We start from the raw sequence: 24,487 nt of genomic DNA, 5'->3' as shown, positions 1-24,487 counted from the left end.
GTAGATGCACTTCAGATGGCTACAGACCTGTACTTCTGATGTGAGGCTGAAGAGTCTTCAAGGATAACTGTGTGCCTACAGTGGGTCAGTCTGGCATGCCCTTGTTGCAGGAAGCTGTATAGATGCACTTGATGTGCTGGTCTGAACAGAGGAAACAGAGGTTACACCAACATCTCCTCAAATGTGTGGTTATGGCAACAGCTGCAAGCAGTGCAAAAATGATAACAACAAATGCACTCGATTATGTGTAAAGTGGGTTGTCAATAGCTTGTAAATGCTGCAAATAGCTCACTATATGTGCAAAATGCAAAAAATGTGTATTACACATATACCCTTGGACATATCCCCTTAACTGTGTGCTTATCTAGATATTCCCTACAGGCACTGTATCTGTAAACATGATATAAACGTTAAAACGGCCATCATAAGGCATGACTCTCAATACTAACTTTCACAGCACTAATAAACAAGCCCTGACACCTATGCTAATCACTACAGAGCCTATTTTTAGTCCGAATTTTACCGGCTTGACTTTACAGACAGCTAAAACGCCTTTAAAGTATAATACATTTAACAGGGTGGCTCTAATCAATGTCACACGGCGATACCAAGCAGAAGAATTGCATACAATCTGTACCCCGCTATACCTGTTAAGACTTCTGTTATTTACATTACTGATCGTTATTTGAAGGTCCGAATAATTTATTTGAAGATTTAGTCTTCTGTCATTTTATTTTGAAATGGTTCGTTTTATGGTGAAAAGCCTCGGTGGCTTCTGGTTTATTGTGATTGCGGCAGTTACACCTGAGGCTTAGACAGAAGCACACTGTCCATTGGTAAGCATGTTGAGATGTGATCGCTAATAATATGAATCGTACATGTTTGTGTAATAATACTAGATGTTAAGCTGTCTTGCTGTCTTGCTCTGATGAGACTATCATAGAGTATTTGCGGTTAGCGTTGCTAGCGCTAACTAGCGGTTATGCTAGGTTCCACTAGCGTGCTAGGCTAACTTCGTTAGCATTTCGGGCTAGCGCTTAGCTAGCTCCTATAGACATTTAGCTATTGATGTAAGCACTAGTATTAGCAGAGAAACACAAGTGTTTGGATAAATGGGTCTTTGAATTTGATTCAGTTCATTACATTTATTATTTAAGGGAATTAATGTTTTTATTTATTAAAGAGTGAATGCAGTCAAATGAAACACAGTTTCTGTAATGACATTATGTAACCTTTTATTTTGGTTTAATTTCAGGTTTATGACCTGTGGCTACCTGGTGATTATCTTGAAATAAAAGAACACCTAGGAGAAAATACCACGAGTTATGGCTTCAGTGTGCTTCTTGGTCTGCCTTTTCGGAGGGCCTTAATTCATAAGTCCGAACAATACCCGGCTGCGTGTCGACGATGCTAAACGTTAGCCACATTAGCTGCCGTGCTAACAACACACGCAACAGTCTCTCGTGAACATACAGTAAAAAAACATAAAATGGTGAAACTTACAGCTCCCAAGTTCAAAGTTGGGTCACGAACAGTCGGTGCTGATCCAAGCTTTATCTTGAGACTTGTAGCAAAATCCTGCATTGTACTGGCCCTCGTTGAGAAAGCAGTCCGAGGTGAAATGGTTAGCACACACGTACAACACTTTCGGAGTTGGAGCGGGTACATTTCCATCAAAAATAAAATGAATCCACTGGGTCTTCAGATCCTCGGGCGTAGGTGTTAAAAAAAAGACTTCTGTGTTGGTTTGTGCAGCCAACAACAAAGCAACTACTGTGTTTCGCTCGCACCTTCGACATTGTTCTACCGAAAGCCAGTGTTAGCAAGGGAAGTAACGATACCGTCTGCAAGGCAGACTCAGTGGGCGGAACACACACCTACCTCGGGGAGTGTCACCCACCCGGGGGGAGGTGGCATCTCCCTTCTTGACGACATCAGGGGAAAATCTCCAATTCGCCCGTTTGAGCACACATTTCCTGAAAGGTGGAGAAGGCAAAAGACGGAGAGGATGGACTTTTCTCATGTTTGGGGGGTTCGTAGACATGCCAGGGACACATATTACTGATAGAAAACCATGGAAAAGTGCATTTTGCATAATATGTCCCCTTTAAAAGACTTTTGAATACTTATGTATTATCAACCTTTTACATGTGTTAGTCAATTCCAATAGTTTAGTAAATAATAATAATCATAGTAGTGGCCACAGTGGTCAGTCCAGTTACCCAGGAATTTTGTGTGGAAGAGTTATAGGAATGTGTCATAATATTATTATTATTAATAATATTAAAATGTTTAAATGACATGTTACCAGAAAATATTTGTATAATGTTTTTAAAGCATGCTATGCTACTCTAAAATAATATTCTGTGAATATTAAAGAAACTTTCCATTGAAAACGTTTTAAGAATGTTGAGGCATAATGTTCAAGCAATATCATCACTCAACATTCTAAGAAGGTTGTCACCAAACATTTTTAGGATGTTTTTAGAGAATGTTATCCTGGAACATTCTGGGAACTAAAAAAAAACTACCCGCTGAAAACGTTTTAAGGAACGTTCGGGCATAATGTTCTAACACTGTTGTCACTAAACATTCTAAGAAGGTTGTCACCAAACATTTTTAGGATGTTTTTAGAGAATGTTATCCTGGAACATTCTGGGAACTAAAAAAAAACTACCCGCTGAAAACGTTTTAAGGAACGTTCGGGCATAATGTTCTAACACTGTTGTCACTAAACATTCTAAGAAGGTTGTCACCAAACATTTTTAGGATGTTTTTAGAGAATGTTATCCTGGAACATTCTGGGAACTAAAAAAAAACTACCCGCTGAAAACGTTTTAAGGAACGTTCGGGCATAATGTTCTAACACTGTTGTCACTAAACATTCTAAGAAGGTTGTCACCAAACATTTTTAGGATGTTTTTAGAGAATGTTATCCTGGAACATTCTGGGAACTAAAAAAAAACTACCCGCTGAAAACGTTTTAAGAATGTTGAGGCATAATGTTCAAGCAATATCATCACTCAACATTCTAAGAAGGTTGTCACCAAACATTTTTAGGATGTTTTTAAAGAACGTTATCCTAGAACGTTGTAGGAACAAAAAAAAAAACTGTAGGATTCACTGGATTGTAGGCAGACTCAGTGGGCGGAACACACACCTACCTCGGGGAGTGTCACCCACCCGGGGGGAGGTGGCATCTCCCTTCTTGACGACATCAGGGGAAAATCTCCAATTCGCCCGTTTGAGCACACATTTCCTGAAAGGTGGAGAAGGCAAAAGACGGAGAGGATGGACTTTTCTCATGTTTGGGGGGTTCGTAGACATGCCAGGGACACATATTACTGATAGAAAACCATGGAAAAGTGCATTTTGCATAATATGTCCCCTTTAAAAGACTTTTGAATACTTATGTATTATCAACCTTTTACATGTGTTAGTCAATTCCAATAGTTTAGTAAATAATAATAATCATAGTAGTGGCCACAGTGGTCAGTCCAGTTACCCAGGAATTTTGTGTGGAAGAGTTATAGGAATGTGTCATAATATTATTATTATTAATAATATTAAAATGTTTAAATGACATGTTACCAGAAAATATTTGTATAATGTTTTTAAAGCATGCTATGCTACTCTAAAATAATATTCTGTGAATATTAAAGAAACTTTCCATTGAAAACGTTTTAAGGAACGTTCGGGCATAATGTTCTAACACTGTTGTCACTAAACATTCTAAGAAGGTTGTCACCAAACATTTTTAGGATGTTTTTAGAGAATGTTATCCTGGAACATTCTGGGAACTAAAAAAAAACTGTAGGATTCACTGGATTGTAGGCAGACTCAGTGGGCGGAACACACACCTACCTCGGGGAGTGTCACCCACCCGGGGGGAGGTGGCATCTCCCTTCTTGACGACATCAGGGGAAAATCTCCAATTCGCCCGTTTGAGCACACATTTCCTGAAAGGTGGAGAAGGCAAAAGACGGAGAGGATGGACTTTTCTCATGTTTGGGGGGTTCGTAGACATGCCAGGGACACATATTACTGATAGAAAACCATGGAAAAGTGCATTTTGCATAATATGTCCCCTTTAAAAGACTTTTGAATACTTATGTATTATCAACCTTTTACATGTGTTAGTCAATTCCAATAGTTTAGTAAATAATAATAATCATAGTAGTGGCCACAGTGGTCAGTCCAGTTACCCAGGAATTTTGTGTGGAAGAGTTATAGGAATGTGTCATAATATTATTATTATTAATAATATTAAAATGTTTAAATGACATGTTACCAGAAAATATTTGTATAATGTTTTTAAAGCATGCTATGCTACTCTAAAATAATATTCTGTGAATATTAAAGAAACTTTCCATTGAAAACGTTTTAAGGAACGTTCGGGCATAATGTTCTAACACTGTTGTCACTAAACATTCTAAGAAGGTTGTCACCAAACATTTTTAGGATGTTTTTAGAGAATGTTATCCTGGAACATTCTGGGAACTAAAAAAAAACTACCCGCTGAAAACGTTTTAAGGAACGTTCGGGCATAATGTTCTAACACTGTTGTCACTAAACATTCTAAGAAGGTTGTCACCAAACATTTTTAGGATGTTTTTAAAGAACGTTATCCTAGAACGTTGTAGGAACAAAAAAAAAACTTCCCGCTGAAAACATTATTAAAACATTACATGTAACATTCACAGAACGTTTTTAGAACAAAAAATTTCTAGCTGGGATATCGAGTAAATGATGTTTTACACTCTGTCTCGTACACTGTCGTTTCTGTCATATCACCTGTGGTTTGGTTTAGTTTTCTCCAGCATCCTTCTGGATCTTTTTAATGAACTCTTCTGCTTCGGTCAGAGTTTTGAAGGTGTAGGTTCGGTCTTTATGAGTCACCAATAGCCTGGCCGGGTGAATCAGTCCGTGCCGGATTCCTAAATTGCGAAGTTCCTGACGAGCCGGGTCGAATTGTTTTCTCAGCTGATGCAGTCCTGCAGCCAGGTCCGGATAGAGCCGTATTTGTTGGTCTTTGTACAGGATCTCCTTTTTTGCCCGAGCAGCTGTCATAATTTCCACCTTGTCCTTGTAGTTATGAAACCTCATTATTAGTGTTCTCGGTGGTGCCCTGGCGTCTCTCATCGGTCCGATCCGGTGCGCCCGCTCCAAGACCACGGAAGACTGTAGTGTTGCGCCCAGTGCTTGAGGGATCCACTTCTCTAGAAAAGCTGCCGGGTCTTTTCCTTCTGCCCCTTCTGGAAGATTTATTATTCTCACGTTGTTCAATCGAGATCTGGCTTCCAGATCCAAAAGTTTGTCTTCCAGACTTTTATTTTGCGACTCCAGTTTCTGTACTTTAGTTTTTAAGTTAGTCACCTCGTCTTCGGCGTTGGATATCCGCTGTTCCGTTTGCGACACTCGTTCGTTGCAGTCATTTATCTCCTTTCTCAAGTTCTCTATTGACGTCATAACACCGTCAAATCTCGATGAGAATTCTGTTTTCATGGAGCCTATAGCGGCCAGTATCGCATCCGTCTTCTGGCTCCCTTGTTCCTCATCTCCGCTGGCTGTTTTCTCCGCCATGTGTTCGGCGCGGTTAGCTTTCGGAGTTGTCCCGCTAGCTTGGTAGACTGGTAGCTTCAATTGTTTAGGTGAATTAATCTTTCCTTTGTTTGCTCTATTATTTCTCCGCATCTCCGTGTCCACTCAACCGCCGTGTTGTAACGTTTTGTAGACAATAAGAGTAATTCTTTTTGCAGAAATTAAAGAAGTTACAGCAGAGCGGTGTGAAGCGTGACCTCTCAGGTGGCCGCCATAACCGGAAGTCCTTTTGCCATTTTCTGTATATTGCACAATTTTTGAACTTCCTTCCAAATCTTTAGAGACCAATAAATGTCTGATAGATGTTTGACTAGTGTTATATCAGAAATAATCGGTTGAAGAGGGATCCTATCAGACATTGCCAGCTGTAATTCTTTCCACCTAGTCAAATATCCAGAGATGCACCAGCATATGAAAGGCCTCAGCTGGCTAGCATAATAATACTCCAGCAGGCATGGAAGCCCCATTCCCTCTTCTTCTTTTTGGAGTTGTAAAGTTTTATATATATATATTCTCAATTTTCTGCCATTCCAAATATATCTGGATATGAGTGTGTCCGATTCCGCAAACTGTTGAGGTAGCACTTCAGCGGGCAAAGTTTGAAAAAGAAATATATCTAAGTTGTGCTTTTTTAAATGCACTTATCACATTTTAATTGTACTATACTAAGTGCATATTAAATGTGTTATTTTTGAACAACTTAAAGTATATTTAGTGTTCTTTTAAACATACTTAAACTCAACTTTAAGATAATTGCAATATATTTTAATATACTTAGTTGTGTTAAAATGGAACAATTTAAAGAAGAACATTTTTATTAGCATATCAGCTTACAAATAATTTGTTACAAGTATACTCCAAGAGCCTCTATTAAGAAGAAGAAGCTGCTTTATGAAACCATTCAGTATGAGAATAAGTCACTATTAATGCATTAAAGATACCTTGCAAAATGCCCTTTTTGCACAATAAAAAATCATTAAAAAATGTATTTTAAAGGACGCACAAACAGAAAACTAGAAACTTTAATGTATCTTGTGTCACGGGTTTTGAGGTAAGTTGGACCCAAATGCAGTCAACTCTTGGGAGACGGTGCAGGCAGGTTTATTTAATCAAAAATCCAGACGTGAACGTGACATGGACAGACATGAAGACAATAGGACGTGAACAAACCCAGAACTAAACAAACCGACCCAGACAAAGGGGAGCACAAGGACTATATAGACAAGGGAGGCAAGGGTGATTGAACACAGGTGAAACACATTAGGGCGGGGCAGACAATCACCACACAGAAACAGGACCATGACAAGAAGCAACACACGGACACACAAGGAAACCAATACAAAATGAAACAGGAAGTGCAAAAAGTCCAAAATAAAACTAACAAAAAGTGTCTGCCATGGCAAAACATGACATCTTGTGTACCTTACAAACATAAATGTCTGTGTACTGAAAAGTACACTATGAATATGGGATATTCAATGTACACTATGAATATTCCATCATTAATGAAATAAGAATTTTTGGTAACACTTTCTATGAAGACTACATCTATAGTGCATTATTAGAGCAGTCATAGTAAATTATAATGCCCATCATAATCAATCATAACGCATTACAACTACACTCATAGACACACATAACGCTTTATGGTGCACTATATCCACAGTTATAAATCTAGCTTATAATGACTTATAAATCCAAGGGCCTTGCTCTTGACTGGTTATAAACTACAGGCTAACTGATGGGGCTTATAATACATTATAACTACTTATACCCCTCTATACACACACCTCAACAATCAACTGTTATAAGGACTCATAGGATGCCATAAGTATATATAAGTTATCAATGTATGCTTTAAGTAAAGTGAGGTTCATTTTGATGCATCTATAATGCAGTATACCTAATCATGATGTTTCATTGTTGGTGTTCAGTTAGTAACAATTACTAACTGCTAAATACTAACTGGAAAGTCATCGTAGGTTCCTGACATAAGAAAAGCCAAGGATCCATGTTCTACAAGTCCCGCAGATCCCTCCAGAACCACCTGGAATTCATTTACAGGTGGGTTTGTTTTGTCTGTTGCTGATGGAACTCAGTTGAAATCGGACCAATGAGTAAACAAAGCTATCTTGTCTGCACAGTGTTAAGATATCACTTAAAGGTAAAGAGTACATGCAGGTGTTTTATTCTGAAAGTGACAGGACATAAAAGTGGTAACTTGAACAGAGAGTAAACTAATATCCAACCAGGATACCACCACTTATTACTATGCTTCAATATGCAGTTTGCTATGGACTGAATCAATGGATTAAAAAAAACAGTAGCCTATGTCAGCTCTGTAAGAGGGAGGAGACAGAGACAATGTGTTACCATGGTAACTGGCCCAGAGTTAGAATACATTATTCTTTATATTTTCTTATGTCAGAAACCTACCATGACTTTCCAGTTAGTATTTAGCAGTTAGTAATTGTTGTGCTTTGTGTTTTCCTATATGCAGGTCTGCAGACGCGCTATTCACAAATTGCGCAGTCAAGGTAAAATGAAAGTTGGCGGCCAACACTGCTTTGTTATGCTGGATGAAAGTAAGTTCTCACACAAAAGGAAGGTAAGATACATTTGCTCAATATATGGAACTTTATTTGATTGAACCAGTTTTCAAATGACAAAGTAAATCATCCCATTTGAAATTGATAGTTGTTTGTACTTGTGCTGTTTTTTGTTGGTTATTGCTGTTAGACTGAAATGAGTAAACAAATAATAGACCTTATGATTTATTCCTTGACCAGCAAAATTAATAATCCATCTGTGTACTATGAAGTTAGACTCAATGTCTTTTGAACTCCCATGTAAATTGAATTTCAAAGTGCTTGTATTATTATTACTATATTTGATGTACTATATCCCTAACAATGTTTGACAGTACAACTGTGGGAGGATGGGACCAGCATGGAGACGGAATAAAAAAGGGGTTTTTGGCATCTTGGAAGTATCACATACCACCAGGAGACCCATTCTCAAGATTGTCAGGAAGCGTTCCACGGACCAGCTTCTGCCCATCATAAAGCGCCATGTTAAGAGAGGATCAAGCATTGTGACTGATGACTGGAGAGCTTACAAGAGAGCACTGTCAGAGGAAGGATACGATCATCATACTAAAGAGACACTTTGTAGATCCTGGTTCCAGATGTCACACACAGAATTTAGAGAGAGCCTGGCAAACCTTTAAATGTGATGTTTGGCGTCATAGAGGAAATAGGAGTACAGGGCTTTTAAAAGAACATTTAAGGGTTATTGAGTGGGAGTACTGGCTTGGACGATGTCACAGATATGGCGTTGTTGGCCGGCTCATTCATGATCTGAGGAAATTCAACACTCATGAATGTAAATAGAGACCTTTACAGTGGCATAGTTTCATGTGGGGGCCTGGGATGAGCGCAAAGAAAAGCTGTCAACATTCATTGAAAGGTGCCGCAGTGCCATGACCCCAGAGGTCAAAGAAAAGATTTTGAAAATGAAGGAAGAGGGCACTCTGCTTCTAATCGCCACCCAAGTATAAACATGTGAATTGTTGTATTGTTAAAGGTCAGGTTTGCAGTTCACACCTACAATATGTAGTATGTTATATTTGTATATTTGTAGCAGTGGCCTGAAGTAGTTTCCATGCCCGTGTTTGCACTTTACAGTTTATTAAGAAAGAAGTTCAGACCGTGATTTTTCACCTCTTCACCGCCAGCTCATTCATGATAGGAGGAAATTCAACACTCATGAATGTAAATAGAGACAGTGGCTGCATAGTTTCACGAGTAGATGCATCTAAATCCTACACATTTAACGTTTAAGATGGTAGAACAGTTAACAGGACTGTTTTCATTGCTAAAATAAAGCTTAAAAAAAAAAGACATCTTTTTCTCCCTTTTTGTGTTTTATACCTTAAACAGTAACTAAACCCCAAAGCCAATGTTTCCAGCTGTAAACTATTATGTCTACGTATTCAGTAGTGTTGGTGATTGATTCAGGTCCAAATCTGTAGTTAATTAAAAATATACATTTTGTGGTCAAAATATGCACTTGGATTGGCCCCTACAGGTTGAAACTAAGCTACCGTTATATTCCTAAAGCAGACTAATCTTAGTGTAATTCTCTATATTAGGTATCTGACGAAAATGACTTATGATGCAGCATAGCTTCTTTTAAATGCATGCAAATGTGTTACACTTTACTGAACACCAACAATGAAACATCATGATTAGGTATACTGCATTATAGATGCATCAAAATGAACCTCACTTTACTTAAAGCATACAATGATAACTTATATATACTTATGGCATCCTATGAGTCCTTATAACAGTTGATTGTTGAGGTGTGTGTATAGAGGGGTATAAGTAGTTATAATGTATTATAAGCCCCATCAGTTAGCCTGTAGTTTATAACCAGACAAGAGCACTCATAAGGCCCTTGGATTTATAAGTCATTATAAGCTAGATTTATAACTGTTGATATAGTGCATCATAAAGCGTTATGTGTGTCTAGTGTAGTTGTAATGCATTATGATTGATTATGATGAGCATTATAATTTACTATGAATGTGCTCATAATGCACTATAGATGTAGTCTTCATAGAAAGTGTTACCAATTTTTTTTTTTTCAATTTCAATTTTTAACATTTCTGCATAAAAAACAGTACACATGCAGAAATGAACATAGTGCAATTTTAACAAACTCAAGTTAAGCCTGCAAATGGGTTAGGGTTAGGGCTAGGGCTTGCATTGTTGCATTTTCTGGGGCTCGCCTCAGACACTGTGATATTTGGGAACTGCTTTATCACAGCGTCTGTGGAAGGGAAAAATAAATATTTTGTTAATATAACAGCAAAATTAACCTCTGATTAACTAAATTTTTCTAACCCTTGTCTAAATATTTTTTTCTTTTTCTTCAAAGTTGCTGCAACACAATATGACATCATGACTGTTCTTAGTTTTCTCAGATGGTAAATGTTTTTCCACATTGAACCCCACCCATTTAATGCTCAGTACATAAAAACTAATGTAATTTCAGCCAAGGAGCTCATATATGATGAAATGTTATTAAATAGGTACAACAAATAACAAAAACATTAAGACTACTTTAAGCACTGTGCTGTCTACATGACATTTCACATTACCACAGCAGTCGATCTGTGAAGATTAAGTACAAAAGGGTAGAACAAGAAACACACAGTGATATTTTAACAGTGGTTCAAAAGTAAACACCAGAAATATTGGATTTTCTGAAGTGGTCATACATACACACAGACAAACAGAGACTCAACAAAAAATAAATTCTTATTACAACCTATAAAATTTTGAAAAGCATAAGGTCTTTTCTCACCATATCTGAGGAGGAGGGACTACCCAGCTCACTGGAACTTGGGTTGACTATGAGGTGCAAGATGAGCTTTTCATGGCCTCTAAGAGATCTCTGAGTGAGGCAACGACCGCAGGAAGGTCTAAAAAAAATACAGTTGCAAGTAAGTTTAATTATTCACAGTTAGGGCAGTACTACCACCTAGTTTAGTTTGTTCTTCATTTGCAGTTTAATTTCGTTCTTACAGCAAATCTTTATTATTCTTTATTTGATATTGTTGAGCTGAGGCAGGAAATCAGACTCACATCTGGGGCAATCTTTAAGATGGTTAAAGTTGGAAAAGGGTAGGTGCAACTATTAAATGTTGAATACAGGATATACGACCATACAAATGTACATAAAGTTGAGCTGTTGTTTTACTATAACATCACATGCTATTATATAGTCTGGTCAGGCATTGTCCGACCCAAGAACATTTATCATGTGCGTCTTGAAACAATTCTCACATACCCATGTGGACGTTGACATTGCTGTTATTATTGAGTTATTGGTTGCTGTAATGATTTCTCCTCTCCATGGTTGCCGTGAAGAGAAATCTTTCAAAAAAACTACAACTTTGGAAGATATCCACTTGAATAGTCTAACAATCTGCTCTTTTCCTCGTTAGAAGTTAGCTGACAGGAAAACTTATCCTGTGTGGTTCTGTACAGAAAGAACATCAAGTGAGAAAAACTGAGTTTGCAGACACAGAGACAGCTTCTAACGAGGAAAAGAGCAGATTCAAGCGCTGAGAGCGATTAAACAGCGCTATTGAACAGTATTGCATTCTCAGGTGTAACTGATAACTTTATGACATGTAAACATGAAATCCATCATATTCTTCATGAATGCTACTCAAATAGACAGGAAAACTTATCCTGAAGTGTTCTGTACAGACAGGACAACGAGTGAGAGAAACTCAGTTCTCAGACACAGAGACAGCTTCTAAGGAGGAATAGAGCCGATCTAAACCCTTAAACAGCGCTATTGAACAGTATTGCATTCTCATATTCTTCATAAATGCTACTCAAATAGAAAGGAAAACTTATCCTGAAGTGTTCTTTGTAGAAATGACACTGAATGTGAAAGATGAGATTGAATGACATAGAGACAGCTTCTAACAAGGAAAAGAGCAGATTCAAGCGCTGAGAGCGATTAAACAGCGCTATTGAACAGTATTGCATTCTCAGGTGTAACTGATAACTTTATGACATGTAAACATGAAATCCATCATGTTCTTCGTAAATGCTACTCAAATAGACAGGAAAACTTATCCTGTGTGGTTCTGTACAGAAAGAACAACGACGAATTTGCAGACACAGTGTCACACCGCATTGAGGTCTAGTTGGGGTTTTGTCCTGTCTCCGTGTTTTGTCTTGTCATTTCCTGTTGTAGTTTGAAAAGTAACTCTCCTCTCGTTTCAGGTCACTTTCATGTGTCTCAGTCTGATTGCCCTCTGAGTGTTTTCACCTGTTCCCCTTGCCCAGTGTTTAAATAGTCTGTGTTTCCCTTTGTCTCATGCCAGTGTGTTTCGTCTGCACCTCAGCTCTTCGTCACAGCCCTTGTCACAGGGTTCCTGAAGTTTTGTGTTCTTCTGCCTTCAAAAGAGAGTTTTCAGTTGTAAGTTTATATCCCAGTTTAGTTTCATAGTTAAGGATTTCATAGCCTTTTTTTCCTCCGTGTGGAGTGATCTTTTGTTTACTTACCTTCTATAGCAGGGGTGGGCAATATTTTTTTCCAGCGGGCCATACTGACTCCGTTAAAGTAAGTGAAGGGCCACACAATTGGAAATAAAATTTAATCATGAAATATTTAGTGCAGAATTACTTTAAACTACCTGTACATAGATGTGGTGCACTAGCCCTTTTTAAACAAATACATGATCATCTTCATGAATATTACAATTAACTACTATGATTCAGTGAGACTGTTCTATTTGTGTGACAGACCTGCATCACTCAATGAAGAAAATATTAGGGTTTTGTAAAATTTTATTTACAGAGAAACACACAACTCCTTTAAATTACAACTGTGAGAAATGACTCACATTGCAAAAACAAAAAACATTGCATCCAACTGTTGTAACTAAATTATTGCATTGAATGCTCATCAGAAAAACAATAGACACTGTTTTTTAATACTCACACTGTTTTAACAACTCTGGCAGTTATCTTGCTGCCGATTGATAGTGTACACATTGTCTCTGTATCCGTGAAGCTCCAAAAAGTTCGGATGGACCCTTGTATGTCTCCACTGTCTGTGTACATATTCGCAGCTTTGTGCACACGCGGAGTAAGGGTTGTCAGTTAATGGGAACAATGCAGACGGTCACCTCCATTTGCAAGATCATCAAAGTCTGGCGTCATGTGTGATGTTGCAATGCGCAACACAGAGGACAGATGTTCATCCGTCAGACGTGATCTGTAACGTGACTTGTTATAGTTCATCACGGAAAATGTTTGTTCGCAGACATAGGTGGAGCCAAACAAAACAAGCATCCTTCGTGCATGCCTGCGCAGGTTCGGGAACTGCGTTTCGTTCAGTGAGCCATAGAAGCTGTCCAGTGTGGAGGTGCTGAACTTCTCTTTCAGAATCAGATCGCACTGGATGTCAATCAGTTCGAGTTGCACATCTGGGGGCGCTTTCTCGCTGTCGAATGAGAAGGGAGTGGACACCAGCTCCAGTTCTGCATTAATCTTCTCAAAGTCAGAGAAACGGCGGTTGAACTCAGTGTGGAGGTGTGTCAGAGTAGTGGAGTATCTGTAAGTGTGGCGGGGTGGCACATTCAGTGTAGCCAGCGTTGGGAAATGTGTGAAACACTTGTTGCTCATATGTCGAGAAAACAGGATCAGCTTGGCTTTGAACGCTGTCACGTGTGAATACAGCTCATGCACAAATGCGTTCTTCCCCTGTAACTTCACATTTAGGTCATTTAGATGGCTCAGTACATCCACCCCAAATGCAAAGTCACACATCCAATCCAAGTCTTGCAACTCGGTAAACTCGTCTGCTTTACCTACATTCCCCAGGAACGTCATGATCTCTCCTCTCAACTCCCACACACGATGAAGCACCTTTCCCAGGCTCAGCCAGCGAACATTGGAGTGGTACAGCACGTCCGTGTGCTCTGCTCCACTTTCCTCCAGCAGCTGAATAAACTGGCGGTGGTTGAGCCCTCGGGCCCGGATTAAGTTTACGAGTTTTACCACCGTTTTGGTGACATGATTCAGTTGCAACACAGATTTACACAGGGATTCTTGGTGAATGATGCAGTGTAGGAAAATCAAATCTGAGTTGGGATTGTCATCTTTCACCCGGTCCTGTATCCTCCGCAAAAGCCCGACGTTTTTACCGGTGAGGTTCGGAGATCCATCAGTTGTCACGTTCAGTAATTTAATCCATGGCAGGTTGAATTTCTCCAAACATCCTGACACGCAACAGATCGTATAGCACTTTTCACCTCTGTGGATGTCGCGGGCCGGACTGAGACAGCCCACGGGCCGGGTCTGGCCCGTGGGCCGTAAAATGCCCATGTGTGTTCTATAGAGTAGAGCCTCCAGTTTGCTGGAGAGTTTTTTAGTTACAGATAACGTTTAATAGCCCTTTGTGTGTTCCTCCTTTAGTGGAGTGATTATGATTTTGATACTTTTCATAGCCTCATGTATAGTGAGGGCTAGGTTATATAGCCTATTTATTTCTCCACTTGGAGGCGCTCTGAAGAGACAATAAAAACAGTCAATTGAACCTTCATCTGTGTCCTGAGTCCTTGCCTGGTCATGATAGTACACACTGGCCAGTATGGACGCAGCAGGGTCCGTGCAGCTATCCGCGGCTCTTCGCTCACAGGGAGCTTGCCTCACCATGCAGGAGGAGCAAATGGCTGCACTAGGCCAGGGAATTAAGGGCCTCGCCCGTAGCCAGGAAGATTTCAAGACTGTCGTGGCTGCCCAGGTGGGGCAGCTCACTGAACAGGTGCAGCAGCTTCTCAGTCACCTTGTGAAACCAGATACTGCATCTGCTGCGCCTGAGCCCCAGCCCGTCCCGACGGATCAGGCTCTCACCATTTCCTACGCCGGAGCTGGAGCCCAGCTTGCAGCCCCTGAGCGTTTATCAGGTGAACCAGGACAATCTAAGTCGTTTATTATAGACTGTGAAATGCACTTTGAACTTTCCCCCCACGCATTTCCCACCGACCAAGCCAAGGTCGCCTTCATGATTTCCCACATGGCGGGAAGGGGGAGAGCGTGGGCCACAGCTGAGTGGGCAAGAGGTTCCCTGATCTGCAGCTTCTTCCGGGACTTCGCGGAGACTCTCCTTAAGACCTTTGACCCGCCCTTTTCAGAACAGGAAAAGGCAAGGGAACTGAGTGGGCTGAGGCAGGGTAGAGAATCTGCCTGTGACTATGCCATACGCTTCCGGACCTTGGCAGCAAAGAGTGGTTGGAACGCCATGGCACTCTACGACATCTTCCTGAAGGGGCTGGCTGCTCCCATTCAAGAGCGACTGATGCCTTTGGACCTACCTCCGGACCTAGACTCTCTCATCGCCCTTGCTGTCCGAACAGATAACAGACTTCGGGTGTTCAAGGCACTCCAGGGGGGCCACCAGCAGCAGCCAGACCGCCTGCAGCAATCCCCAGCTTTCGTCGGGTCTGCTCCCTGTCAATCACCGTCAGAACGGCACCACCGTTCTCTTCCTGCAGGGGATGAGGAACCCATGCAGCTGGGCAGGACCCAGCTCACTAAGGCGGAACGACAACGTCGCCTCAAGGAGAGGCGGTGCTTCTACTTTTCTTGTGGCCGCCTGCCCAGTCAAGGCAGCTCGGGAGGTGAGCCAGTTCTCTACCTCAGGTTCTCCTTCACACAGTTTGACCGCCATCAAGGTAACACACAACCCCACAGTCACTGAAATGAATGTTTTAATTGACTCGGGGGCTGATAAGAGCTTAAAGGGACTGGGGGTTAGCCATGAAGCTGGGGTTGAAAACTGAAGCGATCTCACAACCCATCATGGCAAGAGCCCTAAATGGGAACGCACTGTTCACGATCACACACGTAACGGAACCCATAGCCATTACCATAGATAACCACAGTGAACTGATGAACTTTTACCTGTTTAACTCACCTGCACACACCCTGGTACTGGGACATCCGTGGCTCACTCGCCACAACCCTCACATAGAATGGCCTTCGGGCAAAATCTTGGGGTGGGGGGAGCTCTGTGAGAGAGAGTGTCTGTGGGACAAGACTCAGGGGAAGCTTACCACGGTCATAAATTCTGTTTCTGCTCACCCTGTTACAGACTCCCAGTACCCCGATTTGACTTCTGTACCCACCTGTTACCACCACCTCAAGGAGGTTTTTAATGAAGTCAAGGCCACGTCACTTCCACCACATCGACCATATGACTGTGCCATCGACCTCATCCCCGGATCCACCATTCCCAAGGGGCGGCTGTACTCCGTGTCAGGGCCCGAACGACAAGCCATGAAGGACTACATTGAGTCGTCAATGAAGGCAGGGCTCATTCGCCCGTCTTCGTCACCTGCTGGAGCCAGTTTCTTCTTTGTAGGCAAGAAAGACGGGTCCTTAAGACCATGTATCGACTACAGCCCACTCAATGACATTACTATAAAGAATTGCTATCCACTCCCTTTAATGTCATCTGTGTTCGATCATCTCCAGCAGGCCAGTATTCACAAAGATTGATTTGCGCAATGCCTATCATCTCATGGGAGGGGGATGAGTGGAAGACTGGATTCAATATGCCTAGTGGTCACTATGAGTACCTAGTCATGCCCTTTGGTCTCACGAATGCGTCTGCCGTCTTCCAGGCCATGATCAACGATGTTCTTAGAGACTTTCTTGACCAGTTTGTCTATGTCTATCTAGATGACATATTCATTTATTCAGCGAATTTAGACACTCAACAAACACCATGTTAGCCAAGTTCTTAAGCGGCTTCTTGACAATCATCTCTATGTCAAAGCAGAAAAGAGTGAGTTTCACACCGACACTATCTCCTTCGTGGGCTTCATCGTAGCCCCTGGGAAGGTGTAAATGGATCCAGCAAAAGTAAGCGCTGTGGCCAAGTGGCTGAAGCCTGATAACCATAAGAAAGTCCAGCAGTTCCTGGGGTTTGCAAACTTTTACAGGCGGTTCATCAGAGGCTTTAGCGCAATAGCTGCTTCTCTCCATGCTCTGAATTCTCCCCAGGTTCGATTCCACTGGTCCCCGGAAGCGGAGGAGGCATTCCAGGCCCTCAAGCGCCGCTTTACTTCTGCGCCCATTCTCACTCTGCCAGATCCCCGGCGTCAATTTGTGATGGAGGTTGATGCATCCAACAAGGGGATTGGGGCGGTCTTATCTCAACGGTCTGAGGTGGATGGCAAGATGCACCCCTGCGCCTTTCTGTCCCGTCGTCTGAGTTCCGCGGAGAGGAACTATGACGTTGGCAACCAGGAGCTGCTGGCAGTCAAGGTTGCATTGGAGGAGTGGAGACACTGGCTGGAGGGGGCACAGCATCCATTCATTGTGTGGACCGATCACAAGAATCTGGAGTATATTAAACAAGCCAAGAGACTGAATTCACGCCAGGCCAGATGGGCCTTGTTTTTTAACCGTTTTTGCTTCACGTTGTCTTACAGGCCGGGGTCCCGCAACGTCAAACCAGATGCCCTGTCACGCCTCTACGACCCAGAGCCTGTTTCCAAGGAACCGGAACCCATCCTCCCACTGAATCGTGTGGTTGGAGTGGTTACTTGGCAGATAAAACAGGACGTGAGGCAAGCAAATGGTGAGACACCCCCACCTACTGGCTGTCCAGAGAATCGTTTGTTTGTCCCTGTTAATCTGCGCCCACAAGTGATTCATTGGGCTCATGCCTCGCTGCTCACCTGCCATCCGGGAGTCCGGTGTTGGGACTCAATCATTCAAGAGACCAAATGTTTCTTTGTTCCACTTGCCAAAGGAACTCACACTCCACAGTTCCTCACCGTTCACACCTGGGGACGATCCTTCCCCCCACGGACCCCACTGGCCAGCCAGTGTAGGTCAGCATGTGACATGTGACCCCCAAGGGTGTCACCAAACAAAACCAGATCTCTGGACCTCTTCTCCCTCTCTTCCCTTCTTGGCTTGCTCTAGAGAGCAGCTCCAGTTCTCTCCTCTCGGTTCTTCAAAGGGCAACAAGGCCCCAGCCCAGGTCAGCTCTGCTACCTGAGAAACCAACTCCCTTGCCGGCCTGCTACCAGCAGCCTGCAAACACTCTTCTCCTCAACAGCATTGACCTGCTTCGGATTAACTGTGAGTGAACCAAATCCTCTTCAGAATCAGCAGCTACAACACAACGCCAGCTGATTTTCCAAGCAACAGGAGTCGTAGCAGAGTTAGCATGGAACAGCTAACTCTGTGAGGAGAGAACAAAGGAGATAACAACATAACGACACAGCCAGACAGGACTTTACTCCACCAGGAAACCTCCCAACTCACTGGACTTTACACCAACACTGGAAAGGACCTCTTTGCTTGTTCCAAGGACTGGGTAACGTTAACTGACTGGGCCTAGCCTTTCCCAGCACAGCATAGCACAGCATAGCTAAGCAGCAGAAGTCTTAACTTTGTTAATGTACTTGTTGATTGATGTCTTGTTGTTGTAATGTTTACTTAGGTTGTGGTCAGTCCTACAATTAATCGGGTACTCGTATGTTCACACACATAGCAGTACGTCTCAGTTCTAGAACCTGCATGAAGCTAACCTCCTCCCTCTAACCTGGTACCTTTAGATTACATGAGCTAGGCTAACAAAGAAACTCACACCTTCCCTCTCACATACACTAGGTGGTCTCAGCAGCCATTTTGAGTAGTTTCTTTGTTTACCGCCATCTTGTGTAGTCTCCTTTGTTCAGGTCATGTGGTCACAGTGACCACTTTGAATCGGCCATCTTGCCTTTGTCTGTGTCCCCACAGACACACACACCTACACACACACACACACACACACACACACACCTGTATATACTAGATTAGACATTGTGTTTTACTCTGCTCCATTGTTAATAAATGTCTTTAAGTATAACTATTAAACACAATGTTGCACAAGCGTGAATATTGCCAACCTCTACTTGGTAGAATTCCAATCCTTCAATTTTAACTTACTGTTGATATGGTAATTTGGTTATAGTTAGTAAACTAATGGTTAATCAGAGTTCCAGATTAATGGTAATAAATTGAGACCAAAACCATATTGGCTATTTTACCTATTAGTTTAATTTTAAAGTTATTATTTGATATTAATCTTTTTAATATTAATATTTTTTCTTGATTTATGATAGCCAATAAATTGATAAACAACTGAAATCCAACATATTTGGTGTCCAGCTCATGAGGTAGAGCTCAGACCCAACACCGGAGAACTATGTTCGCCATCTCTCAACGGTTCTGGTGGCCGTCTACCGGACATGCCTTGATGTACTCCCGGACCCCCACCCGGGAGTACATCAAGGCATGTCCGGTCTGCGCTCACAACAAGACGTTGTCGGGGTCGCACATGGGACTCTTGCAACCTCTCCCCATCCCCTCCAGACCATGGTCGGACATATCTATGGACTTTGTCACAGGGCTCCTGGTTTTGAAAGGTAACACCACGGTTCTGACCGTGGTGGATCGGTTTTCCAAGATGGCACATTTTCTTGCATTACCCAAGCTGCCCTCGGCCAAAGAAACTGCTCAAATTATGATGCAAAATATCTTCAAGATCCATTGATTTCCGAAGAACATCATGTCAGACCGGGGGCCCCAATTCATCTCACGGTTCTGGAGGGAGTTCTGTCGGCTCATCGGCGCCACTGCAAGCCTGACATCAGGTTATCACCCGGAGGCCAACGGCCAGACCGAGCGCCTTAACCAACAGCTGGAAACCGGTCTCCGATGCCTCGTGTCCCAGAACCCGGCTACGTGGAGCACCCACCTCGTCTGGGTAGAATATGCCGACAATTCGCTGCCCACCTCTGCCACAGGCTTCTCCCCCTTCAAGTGTGTCTATGGCTACCAGCCTCCAGTGTTTGCTGACTCGGAGCCAGAAGTGTCAGTTCCCTCCACCCACGCCAAAAGGGCGGCAGACCAAAAACGCCGTCCAGCACCTAATTATCGGCCTGGGCAAAATGTGTGGCTGTCAGCTAAGGATCTTCGCCTCAAGGTCCCCTCCAAGAAGTTGGCTCCACGGTTTGTTGGTCCCTTTCCCATCACCAAGGTCATTGGTCCAGCTGCCGCTCGTCTCCATCTGCCCAGGTCTCTCCGTGTCCATCCCACATTCCACGTCAGTCAGGTCAAACCTGCAGAAGATAGACCCATGGTCCCGGTCACCAAACCCCCGCCGCCACTGGAAGCGGCTGATGGTGCTCCTCTTTGATAAGCTTTTAGCTGTACGCAACAGAGGCCGGGGAAAGCAGTTTTTAGTGGACTGGGAGGTTTACGGGCCAGAGGAGAGACAGTGGGTCCCTCAGAGGTACATAGATGACCCGTCCCTTATCCAGGACTTCTATAGGGACCACTCTGAGATCCCGGAGCCGTCGGGTGTTGGCCCTAAGAGGGGGGATACTGTCACACCGCATTGAGGTCTAGTTGGGATTTTGTCCTGTCTCCGTGTTTTGTCTTGTCATTTCCTGTTTTAGTTTGAAAAGTAACTTTCCTCTCGTTTCAGGTCACTTGCCCTTCCTCATGTGTCTCGGTCTGATTGCTCTGTTTTCACCTGTTCCCCTTGCCCAGTGTTTAAATAGTCTGTGTCTCCCTTTGTCTTGTGCCAGTGTGTTTCGTCTGCGTGCATGCACCCCAGCTCGTCACAGCCCTTGTCACAGCGTTCCCTGAAGTTTTGTGTTCTTCCTCCTCAAAGAGAGTTTTCAGTTTTAAGTTTATATCCCAGTTTAGTTACATAGTTAAGGATTTCATAGCCTTTTGTTTCCTCCGTGTGGAGTGATCTTTTGTTTACTTACCTTTTATAGAGTAGAGCCTCCAGTTTGCTGGAGAGTTTTTTAGTTACAGATAATGTGTAATAGCCCATTGCGATTTCCTCCTTTAGTGGAGTGATTATTATTTTTATATTTTTCATAGCCTCATGTATAGTGAGGGTTAGGTTTATAGACTATTTATTTCTCCACTTGGAGGCGCTCGGAAGAGACAATAAAAACAGTCAATTGAACCCTGCATCTGTGTCCTGAGTCCTTGCCTGGTCGTGACACACAGAGACAGCTTCTAAGGAGGAAAAGAGCAGATTCAAGCGCTGAAAGCAATTAAACAGCTCTATTGAACAGTATTGCATTCTTAGGTGTAACTGAGAACTTTATGACATGTTGTTACAACCAGCTCGTTAGGGGAAAGGGAAGTAACATAAAACCCAAGATGTTAAGGGTTAAATAAGGTCATTTATTAACAAAAGTAAGCAGGGTAAACAAAAAGAGAGGCGGCACAAGAAAAACAAAGCCACCCAATAATGCAACTAACACAAAAGAACACAAGCAGCTAACAAAAGAAAAACAAAACAACAATACACCAGATCTCTCACGGCAGAGCAGCACTTAGCTTTATGCTAGACAACCAAAAACACACACCCTTAGCTCTCACAGTGTTCCACTCGGCTCTAATCAATCAACAACAATCAAAACAAACACTAGTACACAGCGCGGCGGTGAGTCTGCGTACGGGTAACACAGATCGCAACGAACAACTGAATGACAGTTCTTTTATACGCGGGGTGGAGACGAGAGGCGGGCCCAGCTGATCAGGAGAGATGGCTTGCAGCTGGAACATCGAAGGTGCGGCGGAAAGGCGGAACACTCCCAGGAAATCCCGGTGACGTCATGGGCATCCCCTCTTGCAGGGTCAGACTGCAACAACAGGCGACCAAGACAGAACAAAACACAACCACACACACACAGGGAAAGACAAAGGTCCCCCGAATACGGCCACGGCACAAAAATCAACCTTCATAGTCTGGACAGCGCATCAGCAATAATATTCTCTGACCCCTTCTTATTGCGAATCTCTAAGTGGTGATCCTGTATGATCAGTGCCCACCGCATGAGTCTTTGGTTGTGGTTATACATGCGCTGGAGGAAAACGAGTGGGTTGTGATCAGTGAAGACCACAACTGTCAGAGAACTGGAACCCATTTAAACTTCAAAATGTTGAAGTAACCATAACAAAGCAAGTGTCTCTTTCTCTATGGTGGAATACTTTACCTGGTGTTTGTTAAATTTGCGAGAGAAATAGCACACCGGGTGATCGACTCCATCACTATCCTCCTGCAACAGGACAGCCCCGGCTCCCACCGCAGAGGCGTCCACCTCTAGTTTAAAAGCACGGGAGAAGTCACGCGCAGCGAGGACAGGGGCGTGGCTAAGCAGTGATTTAGCACTGTCAAAACAGAAGTTACAATAATATCCGGCCATGCCAAGAAAACTACGGAGGGCTTTACGTTTTTTCCTAACCAGAAAATCATTGATGGCGGATACTTTCGCAGCAAGGGGTCTCACCTGACACTGGCCCACCGGTCTCCCGAGATAGGTGAAAGTGGCTTTACCGAAGTCGCACTTCGCGAGGTTTAACGTCAAGGACGCGTGCGCAAGGCAAGTGAACACCTGTTCCAGGATGAAGACATGCTCCTCCCACGTCATAGTGTACACGATTAGATCATCTAAATAGGCATTACAATTTGGCAGTCCGGACAGGACAGTATTAACAAGCCTTTGAAAGGTCGCTGGAGCATTACACATGCCGAAAGCCATCACTGTATACTGTAAGAAACTTTCAGGGGTCATGAAGGCAGAGATCTCAGACGCGCGCTCAGTTAATGGGACTTGCCAGTAACCTTTAAGCAAATCTAATTTGCTTAGTGTATCAACACAGTCTTCCATTCTGCGGAGAGGATAAGAGTCCGGAACGGTTACAGGATTAACCTTACGGAAGTCTGTAACAAAACGAGGGGAACTGTCAGATTTCGCTTCCAAGAGACATGGAGAACTCCAAGAGCTGCAGATTAGCACAGCTAATGCGGTTTCTAATAGATAGTTCGTCTCCTTTTTCATTAACTCGCGCATCACAGGGTTAACCAGGTAAGGGTGCTGGCGGACGGGCTTTGCCTCTCTGACATCAATGTCATGTTTCAAAACAGTGGTGCGCGTGGGAACATCATTAAAGAGACAGGGAAAACTATCAATTAATGAAGCTATGTCACCCTGTTGCGCGCAGGTCAAGTGGCTTAATTGGGAAGGTAGCATTTTGTGCATCTTCGTGTTTGGCAGGTGAGCAGTTTGATGGGACAAATGACGCGTCTTTAAATCATCCTCATCATTGCTGCTGTTAGAAAGCTCAGTGACAATAAGTGCACTGACAGCGACAGGTCTGGACTTTACGGGGACCACGGGTGGAGCGGAGTTTGGTTCACGTGCGAAATATGCCTTAGCTTCGTGCATGAAGGACATGATCATCATGTTTAAAGAGGGTATTTGTCGCGCTCCCTCTCGCTTACGGCCATACCACTCTGAACACGCCCGATCTCGTCCGATCTCGGAAGCCAAGCAGGGTCGGGCCTGGTTAGTACTTGGATGGGAGACCGCCTGGGAATACCAGGTGCTGTAAGCTTTTTCGCATCTCTGTGCAATCAGCAGAGGATGCTGCTGCTCCTGCTTCAACAACCTGTTACTCTGCACCTGGCTGCACTTTTGGGGACGGGACAGCACAGATCACAATGTAAAGACACTTTTGTATTAAAATGTTACAAAGTTGACATGTTGAGAGCCAAAGCAACAAGCAAACGCTGAAAAGGAAAGGCTCCTGCGCTAGACATAAACACGTAGCTTCGTGCATGAAGGACATGATCGTCATGTTTAAAGAGGGTATTTGTCGCGCTCCCTCTCGCTTATGGCCATACCACTCTGAACACGCCCGATCTCGGAAGCCAAGCAGGGTCGGGCCTGGTTAGTACTTGGATGGGAGACCGCCTGGGAATACCAGGTGCTGTAAGCTTTTTGGCATCTCTTTGCAATCAGCAGAGGACGCTGCTGCTCCTGCTTCAACAACCTGTTACTCTGCACCTGGCTGCACTTTTGGGGACGGGACAGCACAGATCACAATGTAAAGACACTTTTGTATTAAAATGTTACAAAGTTGACATGTTGAGAGCCAAAGCAACAAGCAAACGCTGAAAAGGAAAGGCTCCTGCGCTAGACATAAACACGTAGCTTCGTGCATGAAGGACATGATCGTCATGTTTAAAGAGGGTATTTGTCGCGCTCCCTCTCGCTTACGGCCATACCACTCTGAACACGCCCGATCTCGTCCGATCTCGGAAGCCAAGCAGGGTCGGGCCTGGTTAGTACTTGGATGGGAGACCGCCTGGGAATACCAGGTGCTGTAAGCTTTTTGGCATCTCTTTGCAATCAGCAGAGGACGCTGCTGCTCCTGCTTCAACAACCTGTTACTCTGCACCTGGCTGCACTTTTGGG

General features: G+C 43.2%; 2 non-coding genes and 1 pseudogene across 2 annotated transcripts; all 3 read left to right on the top strand.

The window, feature by feature from the left end:
• The first annotated feature begins 23,505 nt into the window (after positions 1–23,505).
• LOC130165704 (5S ribosomal RNA) lies at positions 23,506–23,624 on the top strand. The gene has a single exon (XR_008826919.1). It is a non-coding gene; the product is annotated as a 5S ribosomal RNA (ribosomal RNA).
• A 275-nt stretch (positions 23,625–23,899) lies between these two features.
• LOC130165832 (5S ribosomal RNA) lies at positions 23,900–24,008 on the top strand (annotated as a pseudogene).
• A 275-nt stretch (positions 24,009–24,283) lies between these two features.
• LOC130165703 (5S ribosomal RNA) lies at positions 24,284–24,402 on the top strand. Its single transcript, XR_008826918.1, has one exon. It is a non-coding gene; the product is annotated as a 5S ribosomal RNA (ribosomal RNA).
• Positions 24,403–24,487: the final 85 nt, after the last annotated feature.

This window comes from Seriola aureovittata, chromosome 24 (assembly GCF_021018895.1).
Source record: "Seriola aureovittata isolate HTS-2021-v1 ecotype China chromosome 24, ASM2101889v1, whole genome shotgun sequence".
Classification (NCBI taxonomy): domain Eukaryota; kingdom Metazoa; phylum Chordata; class Actinopteri; order Carangiformes; family Carangidae; genus Seriola; species Seriola aureovittata.
The sequence above is the reverse complement of the archived record's forward strand: the minus strand, read 5'-3'. Positions and strand labels throughout refer to the sequence as shown.